Source organism: Protomyctophum bolini (genome assembly GCF_963924005.1).
Source record: "Protomyctophum bolini genome assembly, chromosome: 21".
Taxonomy (NCBI): domain Eukaryota; kingdom Metazoa; phylum Chordata; class Actinopteri; order Myctophiformes; family Myctophidae; genus Protomyctophum; species Protomyctophum bolini.
In genome coordinates this window covers 33607073-33627270 of record NC_137882.1, presented here as the reverse complement: position 1 = coordinate 33627270, position 20198 = coordinate 33607073, and the positions used below count along the sequence as shown (strand labels likewise).

The 20198-nt window shown below is 45.5% G+C and overlaps 1 long non-coding RNA gene across 1 annotated transcript; it reads left to right on the top strand.

Moving 5' to 3' along the window:
• The first annotated feature begins 2314 nt into the window (after nt 1-2314).
• On the top strand, nt 2315-4379 carry LOC308336632. Its single transcript, XR_013966170.1, has 3 exons — nt 2315-2455; nt 3408-3587; nt 4258-4379. It is a non-coding gene; the product is annotated as an uncharacterized lncRNA (long non-coding RNA).
• The last annotated feature ends 15819 nt before the right edge of the window (nt 4380-20198 follow it).

Here is a 20198-nt window from a genome sequence, read left to right as displayed (position 1 = left end):
TTCACAATCTTCGTTATTATCCTTAGCTGCTCATTTGCCACTATGAGTGCCTCTTCTTAATAACACGGGTGATAGATAGTGAACGGTTTGTCTTACTGCGACCTTATGGAGCTGTGGGGCTGCCGTTTCCATACGGGGGTCCCGTCTTCCGCACTCGTCCCCGATACGAGCCAGGTGGGTCTCCAGTATGCATGCGGCTCTCCGTGTATACTTGTCTATGGGGGGCACACGCTCCTGCGTGTGCTTCCAGCCCCACTCCTACAAGCCATCCAACGCCGAGTGGACGGCATATGCTGCGCGAGCGTCTGTGTGTAGCAGGGATCTGATACTGCTAGGTGCGCAGGCTGTTTATAAAGGGCGCGGCTGACAGGCTGCGGCTGTCGTTAATTGCTAACCCGGGCGGCGGCCGGAATGAGCCGCAGCTGATTTAGAATTGCTCTGGGATAGTACACTAAATCTATGACACGGCCGTGGGCGTGCCTGGTTGCCATGGGAACTCGCCCCTCCCCCTGAGGTGAGACCTGACAGACTCCACAATATATTTTTGGGGGGATAAAAAAAAACACAAAAAAAACAATGAAGCATATTTTTATTTGCCGACCCATAGAAATTGACCTGCGACCCACAAATGAGTCCCGAGCCAGTGTTTGGGTGAAGCAGTGAAGACAGTCAAAGTGTTCAGATACTGTAGGCCTACTGTACAGCAGTATTGGCCTATACACTGTATTGGACTGTTTGTTTTAGATAAAACTCTCCAACAGCGCTGAGATGGTCTGGCCAAAAGTCAACAATGTGGCTACATTTGCAATATCAACACCAACCTTGTCTGATGAAATGCAATATACTGTATAATTGAGAACACTTTGATTGATGTTTGGTTTCCAGAAGCTTTGAACGCGGTCTTCCGCCCACCGACAAATACATATTATTTTGGGGGTCCCTATAGAATCGGTCTCAGATTCGAATGGGTTCAATTAGATGAACATATACAGTAGGCCTAACTTACAGTAGGTGAGATTACATGCCAGCACATTTTATTTAATCCCAGCCTTCCCTGTCTCGAACTGAGAACAATACAATCTACCTCAGTTGACTTCATTTGTGACACGATCTACTTAATTTGACATGGAAATGACGGCCAACGGTTCCTCTCCATTTCACTGGACAGATAAGCAATGAGCTCCTCTTTGATACGTGTTTCTGCACCAGACACCCGGTCGGCGCTCAGCTCGAGTCAAATGGAGTTTTATTAGTCAAGCACATGATAGCAGAACAGACAATGATGGCTTTTTTCTCTGAGAGCACAACCATTACAATACAATTGCAATTAAAATACAATACAATACAAACCACCATTACAATACAAACAACACAGTAGAGTGAGATATAAAGTAAAAATCACACCTGTGTGAAGTGAGGGGCGCTCTTATCATTTTTCACAACGGGTGCTAATGTTTGTTTTAGTCTGTTGTATTCAACACAAACATTACATTTCTCTTTATCGTCTATGAGGCGTTTCCTGAAACAAGCATCGTTGAAAAACAAACATTAAAGCTGTATATAGGAGGGGCTAGGGCCCCTCAAAGATGTAAATACAAAATAAATGTAGCCTACCAATTAACATTACAGACTAATACAGTGTAAAACATATGGTTTAATACCCATTTAGACCTGAGGACGATTCTAAAAAAAATGGCTTCTAGTTTTCTGAAAAACCTCATGTTTCTGTCAGTCGTTCTCAAACATTTTCATGTCAAGGACCCCCAGGATTATATGTATTGGCTGCGGACCCCCATCTGAAAATATGTAGTTCCAGGGACCCCAGGGACCCCCCCCCCCCAGAAGCAAACATTTGAGTTGAAAACGTTCGCTCTGAAAGAATATATATTCAAAGATTTGTACTACATTTTTACATATTTTTCAAAAATAGCTCTTGTAGATCTGCTATTTTCCAATAGCTAAAGTATAACATAATGCTTAAAACACCAAAAGGGGTTCTTAATAGAGACACAGGACTGCATGTAATGAAAGTGTGCAGTCAGACAAAGGGACTGAAGACCAGAACAAAGACCAAAGGTGTTTCTGTTGAATTTCCATGAAAAACAGGAGAGGGAGCAAATAGAGTTGTATATAGTAGCCAGTAAACGTGTTCATATAGGCAAAGCTGGACATGCATCTTTGTTTGCGATAAAACTCTCCCCCAGCTCTCTTCACGTGCATGCAAATGTGCGATAGCGCGTGCCTTGTCTGATGAAACCCTGTATAAGAGAGATCACGAGGAGCTGTGTTTCCAGAAGCTCTTCCAGAACCTTGACTTCAGTCACTGAGGAGGACATCATCCCTGACACATCATCAACACTCGGAGGACTCGTCCAGCTAATTGTCCACCATGGAGAAGACCAGGTCTATCACCCTTCTGCTTCTATGTCTGGCTCTGACCACTGTGCTCTGCAAGGTAAGTGCTGCTCTTGTTCAAGGTCAAATTGTCAGGTAATTAAATGGCAGAGGTTGGACAAAATGATTCTGACAGGACATTAGGTCTACTAACCAGGATAAAACATTACGCTAATCTGCTCACTGCTAATACCTTAATCCAAGATGGCCCTATTAATAACCTATTATAAGGAAATATTTTCTATGTCATTATGACATTATGACACCACTAGGGGGTTTTCATGATTAATCCATTCCAAGCATTAGTTTTGCACAAAAAAACACTCCTTGGGCTAAAAACGTCCATAAATGTGATGAGGTCAGCACATTTGGTTGGCTATGGCCGAATATGAATGAAAGTTATGCCTTATAGGTTATCAATAGGGCAGTCTTGGATTAAGGCAACATTTAGAGTATTAGCAGTGAGAATATTTTATCCTGGCTAGTAGAGCTAATGTCAGAATCAGTTGAGAAACAAAATAATCCAATGTTGTCCTGAGAGAACTACTACTATTATTTATTAATTAGTAATAAAATAATCCAATGTTGTCCAACCTGAGAGGACTAAAAGGTTCTTCTTTATGGTTGTATCTTATGTATACAGATACATGTGGAGCAAGTCAAAGTGTAACGCTTAGTTTAGTTTGGCTTCTTTACCCATTTAATGGCATTTAGCTATCTCTCTGACACCCAATTTATATTGTAAAATCAATGTTAATTTAACTCTGAGAGTGTACACATTTCTTTACACATTTTGTACACTCTCAGAGTTACAGACCCATAAGGGTCCATTTGGTTCCAAGCTGTGTACCCCCTGGAACTCCCTCAAGGATCCCTGGGGGTCCCCGGACCACACTTTGGGAATCACTGTACGCTACATTATATGTACCCACAACTGTTAGGAGAGAGAAACAGCACCATCTACTGTTGCCCTCCTGGATTTTAACTTGATATTTCATTATTCACTTTTCTAGACTATAGCCACAGAGCCAGAAGGACCAGAAGACCAAACCAGGGAATCTGTTGAGACGAGGGGACTGGGAGGAGGTGAATCAGTTGAGACGATCGGAGGAGGTGAATCTGTTGAGACAGAGGGAGGAGATGGATCTGTTGAGACAAAGGGAGGAGATGGATCTGTTGAGAAGAGGGGATGGGTAAGGTATCCCACTTATTAATACATGGCTACTTAATAAATAATAAAAGTATTCCATAAGGGATGAAATAACACACTGCTGAATTCAGCAATTGACCAATCAGAACCAAGCATTCAACCAAGCCGTGTAATAAATGCACATAACCTTCACATTGTTATGCATTGTTAGCTTGTAAATCTGTTCTATGTTGACACCGGCATGCAATGTATTATAATGAGAGGGGTCATAACGCTTACAAATGATCATAAGCTACATTTGATGGCATATACACGAACAATAAAGCAAGCACATTGATAAGAAAGTGCTGTCTAAATAATTACCTATATTAACTTATAATGCAGTCATTTTTCCATTACTTCCATATTATATTATGGATGTCCCGATCGCTTACGATCCGATCCCGATACCTCAATTTCTGTGTTATCCGATACCGAATACAGATACCAGTGTTGTGATCTCATGTTGTGTTTATAGCTATCTATCTATATATCTGGTGTTGTGTTTATAGCTATATATACACACACACACACACACACACACACACACACACACACACACACACACACACACACACACACACACACACACACACACACACACACGCTTTCCTCTGAGGTGGAAAGCCTGGTGACATGTGAATGACTGCAACATTTCTGTGTCTTTATTCCAGGGAGAGGTTGGTGGAGCGCTGGGGCATGCGCTGGGGCATGCGGCAGGGCATTGGTTTGGTTAGGGGTCTCTGTGGCTCCAGCTCTTAAGTAAACAGAAAATAAACTGTTATCATAAATAATATTTGTGGGTCTGCTCTTTCTTTGTTTCTTTTAGAACAGTGGTATTTCTGAAAAATGTGAATATTAAAGATATTTTGGGGTGAAAGTGAAAGAAAGAAATATATATATATATAATATATATATACAAAATAAATCCACATCTTTACCACTAGAGGGTGCAACCCCATTTGAAACGCATTTGTGCAAGGGACCCTTCCATGAGAGATTTAATACAGAATTCTGCAACTGTCTATCTGTACTGTAGTTGGTGAGAGTTTAGCGTGAAACCTATGATCTCAATAATCATTATTTTACATTGTCTCATTGGGCTAACGAATAGTCGATGAAATACTATTCAAATTAAACTATTCCAAATTTTGCCTTGGAACCCCCTCAAGAACCCCTGGAGGTCCTCAGACCCCACGGTGAGAACCACTGCTTTACAACATTTACAACATCCACAGGCAAAGCCTGTAGCTGGGCTTAAAGGTATATTCAGCGATTTCACTTAATTCAAATATCACTTTTTTGTTTTGTTGTGATAATCCTCTCTACTATATAGTGTGCTGACCATATAAGGAGTTCTTCCCTGTCCCCAGTTAACCCCTGGGGGTTTTTGACTCTCTATCCTGATTGGACGAAAGGCTTTGGGTACCAGCCAAAAAACGAAACCTACGGTTTTTTGAGTGAAATCACTGAATATACCTTTAAATTAAAGATGAGAAGGTTATGATTCCACGAATGCATGTGTTGAATCATGTAGTATTTCAAAAAAGTATTAGAAATGCATTGAATTCAGATATACAGTAATAAAACATAATATAACCCCTCTATACCTGCACCGCTCAAGATGGTGTTCATTTTAAAGTGCGACCTACACACAAAAGTGCTCTGCAAATTTATTTTTGCTGTGGGTTCTTCGTCAAAAAATTATGGAGTCGTGCCATCTGGCGCACTGCATGACATATACCCATTTGTCACCAGCAAAACGGTGACGATGAAGGACGATGAAGACAGCTTGAATTAGCCGACAAACATATATCGTTTTAACCCATTCTGAACGGGAACCCATTTTGGTGTTAGCATTATGCTATGCTTTAGCTATTGAAAAATAGCAGATCTACAAGCTCATAGCTTGAGCTATGAGCTTGTAGGTCTGCTATTTTTGAAAAATCAAAGAACGACTGACATTTTTAGAATCTGATCTCAGGTCAGAATGGGTTAATCAGACCATGTGTGTGTCCAGTGGAAACCTCGTATTTTCTTCTAATAAAGTGGTCATTTTCTCTATTTATCTTGTTCCCCCCCCCCTGGCCCCAACACATGTAAAACATCTTTGAGTATCAAGAAAAGCGCTATATAAATCCCAGATATTATTATTATTATGATGACAAAATCCCCACTGAAGCTCAGGCTCGTCCAACACCATTCCGATTGTGAATGTGATAATTCTAAAATAAAAGTGTGTGGTTGGATTTGCGTCCAGCAGGTGACAGTAAACCTGTTAAGAAAACCGCTGTCTACTGGATTGGATAAAACTGTTCTATCTGTAAATGCACCAAGTCTCTGTGTGTACGTCTCCAATCCACGCAACTCGAGAACCGTTCGCGACACCGACTTCAAATGTGACACATGATGCGGCACAAAATGAATGAATCATCTTCCTGGGTAAATTTGTGACACGGTGACAGAAATGCATGGAACAATGGTTCACTGGGCTGGTATCTGACTTTGAGTGTGGTCCCTCCCTTCAATTGACTGACACCAGGTACAATATGGTCTGCTGTAAGCATTGATAACAGTAGATAAACACCTGATGTGACATACAGGGCCTCATAGCTCAGTGGTTAGAGCACTGGTCTTGTAAACCAGGGGTTGCGAGTTCAATTCTCGCTGGGGCCTATCAGCCTTTTAACCAGAGTTGTTGAAAGCTCCACACACCTTCATAGCCTTTATCTTCTGTCTTACACTGCATTCTCTCAGCTCCAGAGGCAAGCGTTGGTTAACCAACGCTTGTTTGTGTGTTGTCAACGACAACAGAAAAAATTTAAACATTTTATATTTTAATGATATAATTTGACATTATATAATTCTATCCATTTAGCTACTGTTTTTTTTCGTTTTATCTAGACCGACTATACATGTCACTGTAAAGAAGCGTGTCAGACGAATTGGGCTGGTCTAGTGCATTGAAATAATTCCACGACTGCAGCTTTAACTTAGAGGCATAGGCTACAGATACAGGTCATTCATTCACATGCAGGATGGATGGACAGTACACTCCCAGGTCCCATCACACCTCCGGTCGCAGATTCTCCAAGGTATGGACATTGACCTCTCATCCCTCATACGCCCCTCCGCTAGTACAGCCCAACACCGGTCAGTAGACCTCGGAGGAGTCTCCATCACTCTCCGTGACCTCACCCCATCCACTTCCTCTGTCCTCACACCCACTGAATTCGTCCTCGCCTTCTCCATTTTCCGGGATATTATATGCGCCTCCTTCCCTTCCCGCCGCCAAGAATTAGATGACCACCTTTATCTCTGCATGGATCTCTGCACACGTTTCGGGGGAAGCTTATTTTACGAATATCACCGCCAGTTCTCCGCCAGGGCCGCCTCCAGACTACAACAATTCAACATCACAACCTACTGGGGCTCCCTCGAGCTAGAGCTCTACTGCAGGATCTTCGCCGGCAAGACATCAGAAGCGTGCAGTCTCTGCAGCTGCCCCACCCATCCCACCACCCACTGCACCTTCCGAGCTCCAGTACCCCGCCCCCACGCCGCGCACCAATCCAGCTACATCCCCCCCCCCTCCTGAGCGTCACCACCTCCAGCAAGGTTTTCCCCGCGTCCTCCAAAGGGAAAGACAGGCGTGGCCGCCCGCTCGTCTTCGTCGGCAGCAAAATGATCTGTAACAACTACAATGACGGAGGCTGCGAACTGTCAGCGTGCCGCATGCTCCATATCTGTACCTTCTGCGGCGGCTCCCACTCCCGCCCCAACTGCACCGACAAGCAACGAAAACGCCCATCCCACAGTTGACTGTCCAAACATCTCAGCACCCCCATCATCATCCCGGAACTAGCCCAAGAACTCACCAACCACCCCAACCCCACCTTCATCAACTCACCAACCACCCCAACCCCACCTTCATCCGCTTCTTCCTAGACGGCCTCAACTACGGTTTCTCCCCCGGACTCATCACCCTACCCTCCTCCAACCACACCTGCGACAACCTCCTGTCCGCCACCACCGATCCGGAGACCGTCCTTTCCCTCCTCCAGAAGGAGGTCAAGAACGGCTTAATGATTGGCCCCTTCCCCTCCCCCCCCCCTTCCCCACATTCCGCATCAGCCCCATCGGGGTAGCTACACGCAAGTACTCCGGCAAGAAACGCCTCATCATCGACCTTTCATCACCCCACGGCACCCACATCCCCAGCATCAACAGTCTCATCCCCAGCGACGAATTTGCCCTCCAATACGCCACAGTCGAATACGCCATAAACCTCATCCGTCTCGCCGGCCGCAACGCCTGGCTGTCCAAAGCTGACATCACTGCCGCCTTCAAGGTTCTGCCACTTCACCCAGATTCCTGGCCTCTGTTCGGCGTCCGCTGGGACAATTCCTTCTATTTCGCCGTCCGCTTGACATTCGGTTGCAAGAGCAGTCCAAAACTATTCGACAATCTCTCTGAACTCCTCGGCTGGATACTCACCAACAACTACAAACTCCCATACCTGGTCCACCTCCTCGACGACTTCCTCACAGTCGACCCCCCCTCAGCACCACCAGCAAGAAGCCTCACCATCCTCAAGTCCGTCTTCCACCGCCTTGGAATCCCCCTCGCAGCAGAGAAAACTGAGAATTCCTCGGCATCACTCTCAACTCCGTCACCTTCCAAGCCTCACTCCCCCCAGACAAGCTCAACCGCATCCTACTCCTCATCTCCGAACACCTCGCCGCCCCGCAGTGCACCAAGCAGCAGCTCCTCTCACTCCTCGGCCACTTCAACTACGCCATCCGCATCATCCCCCAAGGCCGCTCTTTCATCTCCCACCTCCTCCTACTGGCATCTTCAGTCCCCTCGCTCCACCACCAAGTCCATTTCTCTCCGGAGTGCCTCTCCGAGCTGAAAATGTGGCACCAGCTCCTGACCCACTGGAATGGCATCTCATTTTTCTATCAAGATTTCGTGACATCACCGGAAGACCTGCAGCTGTTCACCGACGCAGCACCTTCCATCGGCTACGGAGGGTACTTCGGTGGTCGGTGGTTCGCCGCCGAGTGGCCCCAGGCGTTGCTGGCCCAGTCAGCCAGCGACGTCCACTCGCCTGCGCTTTATGAACTGTACCCCATTGTCGTGGCGGCTTCCCTCTGGGGGTCAGAGTGGGCCAGCAGGTCAATCTTGATCCACTCCGATAACCTCACCACCGTGCACATCATCAACAAAGGCAGATCCTCATCACTCCCCATCATGGCCCTCCTCCGCAGACTCGATAACAGTCACAAAAAACGTCATCCTCCGCGCAGCACACATCCCCGGCCATAAAAATTAAATTGCTGACTCCCTTTCCCGCTTTTCTTTCCAGAAATTCAGGAGCTTGGCGCCAGAAGCCGACCCAACACCAACCCCGGTTCCACCCTTTTCGAGATGACCTTCCCCTGAACCATCCATTTCACCACCTCCTCACCCAATCCCGGCACATGGTCCTGCAAGGTATCGCCCCATCCACCCTCTCCTCCTACTGGACAGCCTGGAAGAACTTCCGGTCCTTCCACACCCTCTTCCACGTCCACTTCCCATCATCGGACCTCATCACCCTCTCTTCCTACATCATCCACCTCCATTCCTCAGCCACCAGGTCAGCAACCATCCGAGTCTACTTGTGCGGCATCAACTTTCTTCATCAAACTCATCACCGGCTCCCCCCATCCATCCATTCAACATCCCCAGATCACCCTGCTACTCAAAGGCTTCCAGAGGATCGAGCCAAAACTTCCCCCCCAACGCCAACCCCTCACAGCCGAAATCCTAATCAGCTGCATCCACGTCCTCCGCACCGGCTACTCAGACCCCCACACCGACGCCACGCTCGAGGCCATGTTTCTACTAGCCTTTTTTGGGTTCCTGAGAAGCTCCGAGTTCACCTCCTCCAACTCCAGGTTCGACCCGGCTCTCCACCCCAGGCTGGTCGACCTAACCACCCACAGCACTTCCTCCCTCATCTTTACCATCAAGCACAGCAAAACGGACCAGTTCGGTAAAACCACTCCCATCTTCCTCTACAAACTCAATACCTTCCTCAGCCCCTATGAGCCCCTACTTAACTACACTCTTTCCAGACGCGCCCAGCACGCAACACCATTAGATCCCCTCTTCGTGACAAACAGAGGATCAGTCGCCACCCGAACCTGGTTCCACTCCCACCTCCGCTCAGTCCTCACCAAAGCGGGATTCTCCCCAGAGCACTTCTCCGGCCACTCCTTCAGAATCGGAGCAGCATCCACAGCATCAAGCAAGGGGGTCCCGGACCACGTCATCCAAATCCTCGGCCGGTGGTCATCCCTAGCCTACCACGGCTACATCCGCACCAACGCCCAGGACCTGCACAACGCCCAGCGATCCATGGTCTCGTAATCTAAGCGGTAAGATACTTTTGGGGTTTCTACTATACCACTCAGGCCTACGCCTCGACCCCTAAGCCAAAGTATCTGGGTCCGCCCCCTCGAACCCCTGGTCCCACCGTGTATTCATGCCCTGGCCGTCTACACCACGCGTCCCATGCCTCGCATGCGACGCGTCCATAGGCGACCACGCGGCTTCACCATGTATTCTAAGCCATGGCCGTTTATGATGCGCTTCCATGCCGCGCATGCGGCGCATCCATAAACGACCATGCTGCTCCACTATGTATTCCGCGCCCCGGCCGTTCATGCCTCGCGTCCCGTGCTTCGCATGCGACGCGTCCATGGGCGACCGTGCTGGCTCCACCATGTATTCCAAGCCTTGGCCGTTTATGATGCACACTCCATGCAGCGCATGCGGCGCATCTATAGACGACCATGCTGCTCCACCATGTATTCCATGACATGACCGTTTATGCTACGCGTCCCATGCTTCGCATGCAGAGCTCTCATAGACGACCATGCTGGCCCACCATGTATGTAATGCCATGAACGTTTATGCCGCGCGTCCCATGCTGCGCATGCTACGCTCCCATAGACAACCATACCCCGCATTTATACTTCATGCTTGGCATTTGTGACAGCAAATGACCATACTCCACCCTTTTTCAATAAACCATCTTAAAGGGTTCCTATGTCTGATGTTTGGTCTTTCCTAGTGAATTATATTTAATTGATTGTGCCAAAGAAAGAATAGCGTCAGGTCAAACCAGCCATGCAAACGAAAAAGTTTGGGAGCTGATAAACACACTTTCCGACTTTGTTTTACGTTTGGGTAGGCTAGAATTGCGTGTGTGTGTGTGTGTGTGTGTGGGGGGGGCAGTGGCGGTGCGTCCATAGGGGGCGCTGGTGCGCCGCACCACCATGCCCACCCCCTGAATAAAACGTGAATAAGAATGACTGAGAAACGAAATCTACAGCCTGTAATTTATTTAAAATTAGCAATCCAGAAACGTTAATATTATATAATATAAGTAGCCACTAACCAAAGGCAGTGTTTAAAAGTTGTAATATGCTGCCACGTTAGTATTATGCCTCCATGAAATGTCAAATGTTATTTACGTTGTATGACGTTTCTGATTGGTTAGTGTGTGTCACGTGTTGGTGCGCGTCCATATGTAGCCCTTGGTTCTCAGCGCTGAAGAGTAATGCATTGCGGTACACACGTCTTCAATACAAACTATAGGAAGCCACTGGGTCGCGAAATATGTGCGATCCATGACGTTATTCACACCACAAAACACTTGGGGGCAGCATACACATTACAGCACAGTTTGACATAGGGTTTACAGCCACAACAACATACGCTAGAAAAACGAGGGATGAGACAGATGAATGGAGCCAGGTAAAGTCAATATAATAATAGTTTAATTCACTTGCATAATGGAAAAATAAGAGGAAAAATAAAACTCTGTGAAATCACTGCAGAAAACACCATTTGAGAGAAGGACACTGCAAGAAAAAATAAGAATTAAAGAGCTGGGTCCAGACAAACCTGATGTAATCATCACAAATGTATGTACAAAAAGTAAAAATTAAGCCATAAGGTGGCAGAGTCATGGCTTTGAGGGTTCTTTTATAAGGACGTTTTGTTTATTTTTTTGTTAATGTTAAAGCCACTGTAGCAAGGTCATGTGGCTTTGAGCCATTGCACTTTTTTATGGCACTGGTCCTTCTGTCTCAGGTTTGTTTCTTTAACCCTATATGAACCTTTCGTTACATTTTGATGTATTTAATAAACCTTAGACAGGCTCCCTTAGTAGATATATTTAATAAACTTTAGACAGGCTCCCTCAGTAGATATTTAATCTATGATACCTAGTGCATGTTTTCTTGATTTTGTTATAGCGCCCTCCCTAGGACAAATGTCACCGGCCGCCACTGGTGGGGGGGGGGGGGACTCTGCAGATGTATTTCTTTTCCCCAGATGGTCTAAAAATGAGTTACTTTGACCAACGTATTACCAAAATGTACACCATTGCTCACGAAAGCAACACGTACCCTTGATCAAGCAGCCTAGTTCACATACATGACGAAATACGGCATGAGTTATATATTGTCATTTTTATATAGAGGGGGAAACATTATAGGCTACACGTGTTATCGATGTAATTAATATATATTTGATTGATTGTGCCAAATAACCGCCTATTAGCTAGCTGTCTGTGTGTTCTTTTTTTCCCTCCACCCCTCTTTTCTTTAAATCATAACTCGCTCATTTTTTGCTCATTTAAAAAAAATCAAAATACTATGTAAACTACGACATTTGGGCTTTCATTTGGTATATAGATCGGTTGTGTAGGCCCTCTCTATGAAACGGTATCAAGTGAAAAGGAAATGTCGGGAAATCGGTTTATAGTGATTAGATATAAGTCGTTCAAATACGGCCGTTAGCACTGTGAATTCAACATCCGGTGAGGGGAGGATACGGATTGTGTATGGAAATCAGCGCATACAGTGGGTGGGCTTTAGACCGGATGTAAGCCTTGCACACTAGCAACAGCAGCAGCAGTTGAGAGAGGGAGGAGGAGGAAAAAATGAAATAGCCTTGCGTGCAGGGCAGGCAGACTTGCAGATCAGTTCCACGTCGCTTGCAGAAAGAACTGTTCTTTTGACTGACAAAACATTTAGAGGTTCGGGAGGTCTATCTGGTTGGAATTATTTCAAACACTTTTTATTTTGTATCGCGCATCGGCAAGAATTCTCACTTCATGGAAAGTAAATGTCGGTCGAGTCTAACCGAGCATTCAATAATAATAATAATAATAATAATAATAACAATGATAATAATCGTTGTATTCATATTCCTATTATCAAATTTAAGTTAAGTTAATTAACCAGCCAAACGTATATGATTTAATTCGTTGAACATGGAGTGCAGGCTTGAACAATAATGCCGTCTCCAGCTGTCGGAGGTGTGAAGATCATTAGACGAGTGGGGGAGAAAGGGGGACGTCGGTCGATTGGGCCGATTATAGTCAGACAGAGTAAGAGATATATGCCTAAAATCATATTTTCAAATGGGAAAAAAAACAGAGATGATTTCAATCGAATATTTAGACAAAGTCATGCAAGGGGAACTTTCTCTGGACTCCATGGGCTAAGAAAATAAACGTTGAAATCTCAAATTTGGGCACTGGCGGCGTGTTCCCTCCTCCGCGTCATCAGTGCCCATACCCGAGGCGGGGGTTGGCGAAAGGGCCTTTCTGTGTGGAGTTTGCATGTTCTCCCCGTGTCCCCTAGGGTAGATACCCTCACAAAAACATGCAGTAATCCTGGTCTCTAAAACTACCTCCCCCTGGCCAGCCGGGGCGCCTGATGGAGGGGAAAGGAACTGGTCGGAATAACGTGTCCCTTCCACGTGCTACGTCCGGCCGGGGAAATTCCCCTCTGTCAGGTGAAAAGAAGCAGCTTGGACTCCTCATGCATAGGAGGCATGAGGTCAGTCCGCTGCCCCCCCCCCAGTTTGGCAGAGGAAGTGTAGCGCCCAGGATTACATTAGATAATTGGCACTGGGTGAAAAGAAAACTGGGCTACAAAATCGTGGGATAAAAATTAAAAAATAAATAAATCTCAAATTCGGTCGGAACGGCTGCTCAGACTTCCTAGTGTTAAATGGTCAGCACACTCTATAGTAGTAGGGAGGATTATCACGACAAAAAAAAAAAAAGAGTGACATTTGAATTAAGTGAAATCACTATAAATATACCTTTAAATATCTCAGATATTAGAAGCTCGTTTCATAACACACATAGCACACTCGTTGCGTCTCTCTTATCTCATTCACAAACAGCACAGCTGTAGCTCATTTACAATACGAGCAAGGGGTTGAGGACATGGAGCTGCCGTCCGCTATACAAGGCGTTCTTGTACTTCTGTTCATGTGGATATAAACCAAAGTGTCGAACATTTGTGTAAACGGTAAATAAATAGCAAACGGTGCATTTATAGAGCGCTTTTTAACCATAGATTTGCATTACATTTACACACACCGACGATGGCGGAGGGAATCCATGAAAGGTATACCAACCTGCACATTGCGGGGCGCAAAACAGGGGTTCACAGTCTTGCTCAAGGACACTTCGACACTAAGTTACTCTGGGGGAGCCCGGGATCGAACTGGGAACCTTGGGGGGGTTCCCATCCAGCCACTCAATTGGCCACTGTGTGTGTGTGTGTGCGCGCGCGCGCGCGCGTGTGTGCGTGTGCGTGCTAGGGATGCCAGAAAGTGACCATCAGCCAAATCGACAGCTACTTGATATAAACAGAAAAACGTTCAGTTCACTAGCCTACACTCTATTCTATACAACTGCCTTCATTTCATCAGATTGTCTGTCTGGCAGGCAATCTGCCATCCGCCAACAAGCGATGGTTAACTGTGTCTGTTAGAGAGGAGGGGCAGAGAAGAGTGGCTTTGCTCAACTTGATTTATACTTATATTCTCCACTCTGATGAAGGTACATCGATATATCATGCAGCCTTACTTATTGGCATATATATATACTTTTTTTTTTTTCAATTTTCGATTATGGGTTCTCCACGTTTTTGGCTGGGGACCCCCGCACAAGCTTTGGCCATGTCTTGGAGCGTTGCCTTATATTTTAAATAATACTAAGGTTATATTATCATTACAAAAGGTGTGTTGCCAATTAGCTGTTGGGGTCCACTTGCAATATTCTCAGGTTGAGAGTCACTGTACTAAACATTTCTGCTGCGTGTAACAGCAACCATCAGCTCTGAGCTGCTACATGGAACATCACTGACCTCTGCTGGCCACACACTGACATGACAAACGTGTGCCAGCTCTGCCTGTCAACTGAACTGTGTGAAAAAAGAAAAAAAAACACAGTAATGAAACAGAACAATTAAAATCTATATAAATAAATAACTACTGATTGAGGCAGGCAAACTGTATCACAGGACGTTGTAATTATATTACATTATATTAGATGAGAAATTATAATGGAAAATCATATAGCATATAGAAAAGCCAAGGTGGCCAAAAGTATTTTTATTTTGAACAAAGTAAAATATGATTTGGATACAAATGTATTGAGGATGTTGTATTGTACACTGGTTTTACCATATTTTATTTACTGTTCGGAAGTATGGGGCAACTCATCCAAGAGTAATATGACTCCTTTGATTATGTTACAAAACAAGAGTGTTAAGAATCATGTATAAAGAAGATTTCAGAACACACACCAATAGGCTTTTCATGTTATCAGGTGTTTTGAAAATCATGGATTTGGTTGAATTACGAACATTAGTGATGTTCAGAGCGAAAAACAGATCATTAACAATACAGTTACAGAAGTAATTTGTGTTTAGCTCAGAGGATTAGGACCACAGAAGAAGATATGATTTCAAACATCTGTTCGCTCGGACTACACTAAAACGTCTGTTGCAGGTATACAATTATGGAATTCCCAGTACAACAGTGTTTAGATTTAAGAAAGTGTTTAAAAAGGAAAAAATGATAAAATATGAATTAGAAGGTTAGATAATTATATAAGTGTTATTTTGTTCCCTCAGCGTTGTTTTGTTTGTTCTCTTGTTGAGCTCTACATGTTATTTTATTTTTTATTTGATGTAATCATGGTGATATAAAATGTATGGTTGGTAGCAGCATCAATTTGATGTTTTTTTTTTAATGATAGGGGCAGGTATAAATAAGATTTATCTTCTTCCTTTTCTTTTCTGGTATGTGTTATGGCTGGCTCTGGGGCCATAACGAAAATGGGGAAACGACACCGGAGGACAATCCAAAAATAAGTATTTTATTTGATACTTGAAAATAGAAATAGTAATTAAAGAATTGAAGTCTCCAACTGAAACTGGCAGGGAAACATGCTGCCCAAAACTTATAACCAAACTAACAAACAAAAGAACAAGGGTGCTCTCCTGCGGCCGCCCCTGCAGCCTGTGGAGAAATGCAGATCTGTAGTGCTTTGAGAGCAGGTGTCTTAAATAGTGTTTGGGGAGGACACTGGCCAGGTGTCTCCCCTTCCACTCATCATCTCTGGCTCCGCCCTCCAACACTGCAATGGAACTGTTAAAGGCACAGCCACACATACACCAGAAACCCCACATAGTAGACTAAAGGCCCAGGGGGCCGTCACATCCCCCCCCTCGAAAACAGGGTCCCAAAGGGAACCCTGGCCCAACATTTGTGCCACAAAAAAAAAATAATCAGAAAATGTATACATACTTTACTTTACAAGCAAGCAACCCCACTGAAACTAACCCCCCCAGCTCACATCTGCATCACACTTTATCCCCACCCACCCACTCTCAGCAACTGGTACCTTGAAGCCTTTAAGAGGAAGGTTAAGACATAATGCAAAACAGATTATGAACACAGGGTTAATCCATGAGGCTCCAAATAAAGCATCCACATTAAGTTACTTCCATTTGCCAGTCACTTTTGCCATGTTTTTCCTTCCTGTGTGCATTACAAATGCAAACAGGGTGAAATTCAATTGTGTCTTGTGCACCTGTGACACAGAAGGTTTCACAAATTTGACATTGACAGATTTTTGTCTGTCACGCTCCAGAAACATACTGTCCTCATTTGGGCTGAACATTTTTCTCACAGAGCATCCCTTAACAGACTTGGGTTGAGCTATCTCCAAATTAGGGACCCAATCAGCCACTTTGATGGACTGATTTTGTTTTTCAGTTTCATGACAAGTCGACAGGTTTTGATGTACATTGCCACGCTTCTTTTTACACAGGGCCAAAATAACTTTTTGAACACCGCATCATATGTTTTGCGCACCCCCATATCATAGGCGGCGGGTGCGTTTTACCTTTGGGTAGGCTATAGAATTGCGTTGGGGGGGGACTCTCGCCGCCGCGGATTTATTTATTTATTTATTTCCCAGATGGTCTAAAAATGAGTTATTTAGCATACTTTTACCAATGAATTAGCCTATACACAGACAACGACTTTTGGACGTCTTTTTCTCAAGTCTCGAGTCAGTCAGTGTAGATTACCCGGCGGTGTTGCTGCCCCTCCGGGAGTCGCGGCTCATGGCTCTTAGACGGCACAGAGACAGCAGTCACTCCGCTGAACGTGTCAGTGTTGCTGCAGTGGTGTGAACTGTGAACCGTGCGGGCACTGAGTTCTGACAGCCGACTCACAGCTTCTTCTTCTGAATTAGGCTACTTTATCTTTGCCTTGAAAAAGACATTTTGCGTTTTGCTGTTTCCCAAAACAAACCAGCGCGCGCTACTCTTTGCTGCCTACAAAGCGACTGGAAGGACGAGGTTTACAGACATACCAATAGTAGGCTAGTCAATCATATGCTGATTAGGCCAGTTGCTGTATAGTGTATAGCCTATATCCGATCAGCGATCACCAGGGGGCAGCGACAACACACACACACAAACACAATAGCCTTCTATAATGCTGCGCACATATATTATATATATTTAAAAAAATACCCAGCATAATTTTTGGGAAGGCTAAGCCTTCCCTAGCCTTATGCACCCGCCGCCTATGCCCCATATGCCCTGACTCATAGTGAGCAATGCGCAAAACGGACTCCTGGAACTTGGAAGGAATGACAATTTGGAAAATTGAGTTTCCAATTAACCCATTGCCATGTGGCAGACATTTGCGCAGCAGCACCCCATTTTCAATGAAGTACCCCTGTGCGCGATTGTTCACCTCCTGTTTGGAGAGAACCAAACTGAACAGGTCTTTCAGTGTGGGATCGGCTTTCTGCTCCCTCACCAACTCAGCATGGGAAATGGACCTAGGAAGGTTAGACAGATATGCAGTTTCCTCCTGGCACTCCAGGTCAACTGTAGGTTCTAGCAGCTGAACAGACTGATCTGCAAAAACCCGCTCCCCTGCCACATCATTTCCCAGTACAACAGTCACCCCATTAATAGAAAGAGCTGTTCTCACTCCCATCCTGACTTCACCTTTAAACAGAGATGAATATAGCATGAAGTTGTGTACAGGGACATGGAAAACTGACATCTCCATGCCCAACACAGGAATGAACGACCCAGTGTTGGTCGTCTGAGAAAACGGCAGAACTGAGGACAGGATAAATGACTTAAATGAGCCTGTGTCCCGCAAAATGGTTACTGGCACTTTCTCTGTGCTACCAACCAGCGACACATATCCTTTTGAAACGAACGGAGAAAAAGTACTTGACATGTTAGGTTGATCTATGCCACTCGAAAGTGACACTGCAAATGCAGACGGACTCGGCCCAGATGAGGCATTCTCATTACGTGACTTAAGCACAGGGCACTGTAGTTTCCAATGTCCTGGCTGATGGCAGAAATGACAAACATCCGAGTCATGTAGAGCACGACCAGCCGGTCCACTCCTACGCTCCGACTCCCCACTCCCACTGGTCCTGGCAGGGAAGTATTTTCCCCCCCAACAACCTGGCCAGTATCCCTGCCACCCCCAGACCCACCAACATAGTTCCGGTTGTCCCCCCTCGCCTTGTGCGTCAATGTGTAGTCATCTGCAAGCGCTGCAGCGTCAGCTGCAGTCTTTGCCTTCTGTTCACAGATATACAAGGCCACCGGCTCAGGGACTGAGTTTTTAAACTGCTCTAACACAATCAGCGCAGACAGGTCATCGTAGTCCTCCACACCTGACGCCACACACCAGCGCTCGAAATGCGTTGACAGGTCACGGGCAAACTGAAGATAGGACATATCACCTCTCTGCCACCTTCGAAAACGCTGCCTGTATGCCTCGGGAACTAGTTCATAAGTACGCAGCACTGCTGCTTTGACCACTGCGTATCTGGTGCTGTCCCGTGCCGACAGCGAGGCAAACGCCTCCTGCGCACGCCCAGTGAGCACACACTGCAACAGGACCGTCCGGTCCAAATCACTCCAGCCCCGAGCGTCTGCCACCCGCTCGAACAATGTGAAAAACACATCCACCTCCTTCTCACTGAACTTGGGGACTAACCGGAGACTATTCAAGATGTTGTTGCCAATGTCACCACCTGACTCGCCCCTCTTTATCTCACTCATCGCACCATCTCTCACCAACTGGAGCCATGAAACCTCCATGGCAAAAGCAAACCAAACAAAACAAAACAAACAACTCAAAGCCAACGAAAACAAAAGAACGTAGCGCATTCAATTGACAGAATGCCAAACAAGTCAAATTAAGTTGAGCCTCCCCTCTAACTGCCTAGCCAAAAACTTCTCTAAATCTCAACCCTAGTCTTCAGGGGATAGTTGGGACAGGTAATTATGCACATAAAACGTTGGCGAGGGAAAAAAGTCTCCAGCAAGCTGGCCACCGCCCCAAGGCCAAAGAAGTGCTCCCGAGCGTATAGCTCTAACCCTTTCTCCCCACACTACGTTTCTATCTAAATGCTCACAAGTCCCAAAGGGGAAATGCGCTTTGCCTTAGAGAGTCAGCCCAACAAAAAAAGACTTCAAACAACAAAGTAGATTACTTACATTCTTAAGCACCGTGACCACAAGCATATAACCTCCGATGGTTCCCCAAATTAACTTGAATAGAGAATCTCCAATGCTGATGTCACTGGACTTGCAGACTCCTCTATTCCCACGGCTCCACCCCCTTGCTGCCACAAAGGATAGGTGCGAACCTGAACTTGGCTAGCTCGTTAATTAAACAAGCAGCCCAAACTACAACAACAAGAAAGTTTTGTAGCTTACCAAACTTTTAGCTATGGACGAGCCCCCATGTTATGGCTGGCTCTGGGGCCATAACGAAAAAGGGGAAACGACACCGGAGGACAATCCAAAAATAAGTATTTTATTTGATACTTGATAATAGAAATAGTAATTAAAGAATTGAAGTCTCCAACTGAAACTGGCAGGGAAACATGCTGCCCAAAATGTATAACCAAACTAACAAACAAAAGAACAAGGGTGCTCTCCTGCGGCCGCCCCTGCAGCCTGTGGAGAAATGCAGATCTGTAGTGCTTTGAGAGCAGGTGTCTTAAATAGTGTTTGGGGAGGACACTGGCCAGGTGTCTCCCCTTCCACTCATCATCTCTGGCTCCGCCCTCCAACACTGCAATGGAACTGTTAAAGGCACAGCCACACATACACCAGAAACCCCACATAGTAGACTAAAGGCCCAGGGGGCCGTCACATATGGAATATATAAAAAAAATAAGTAC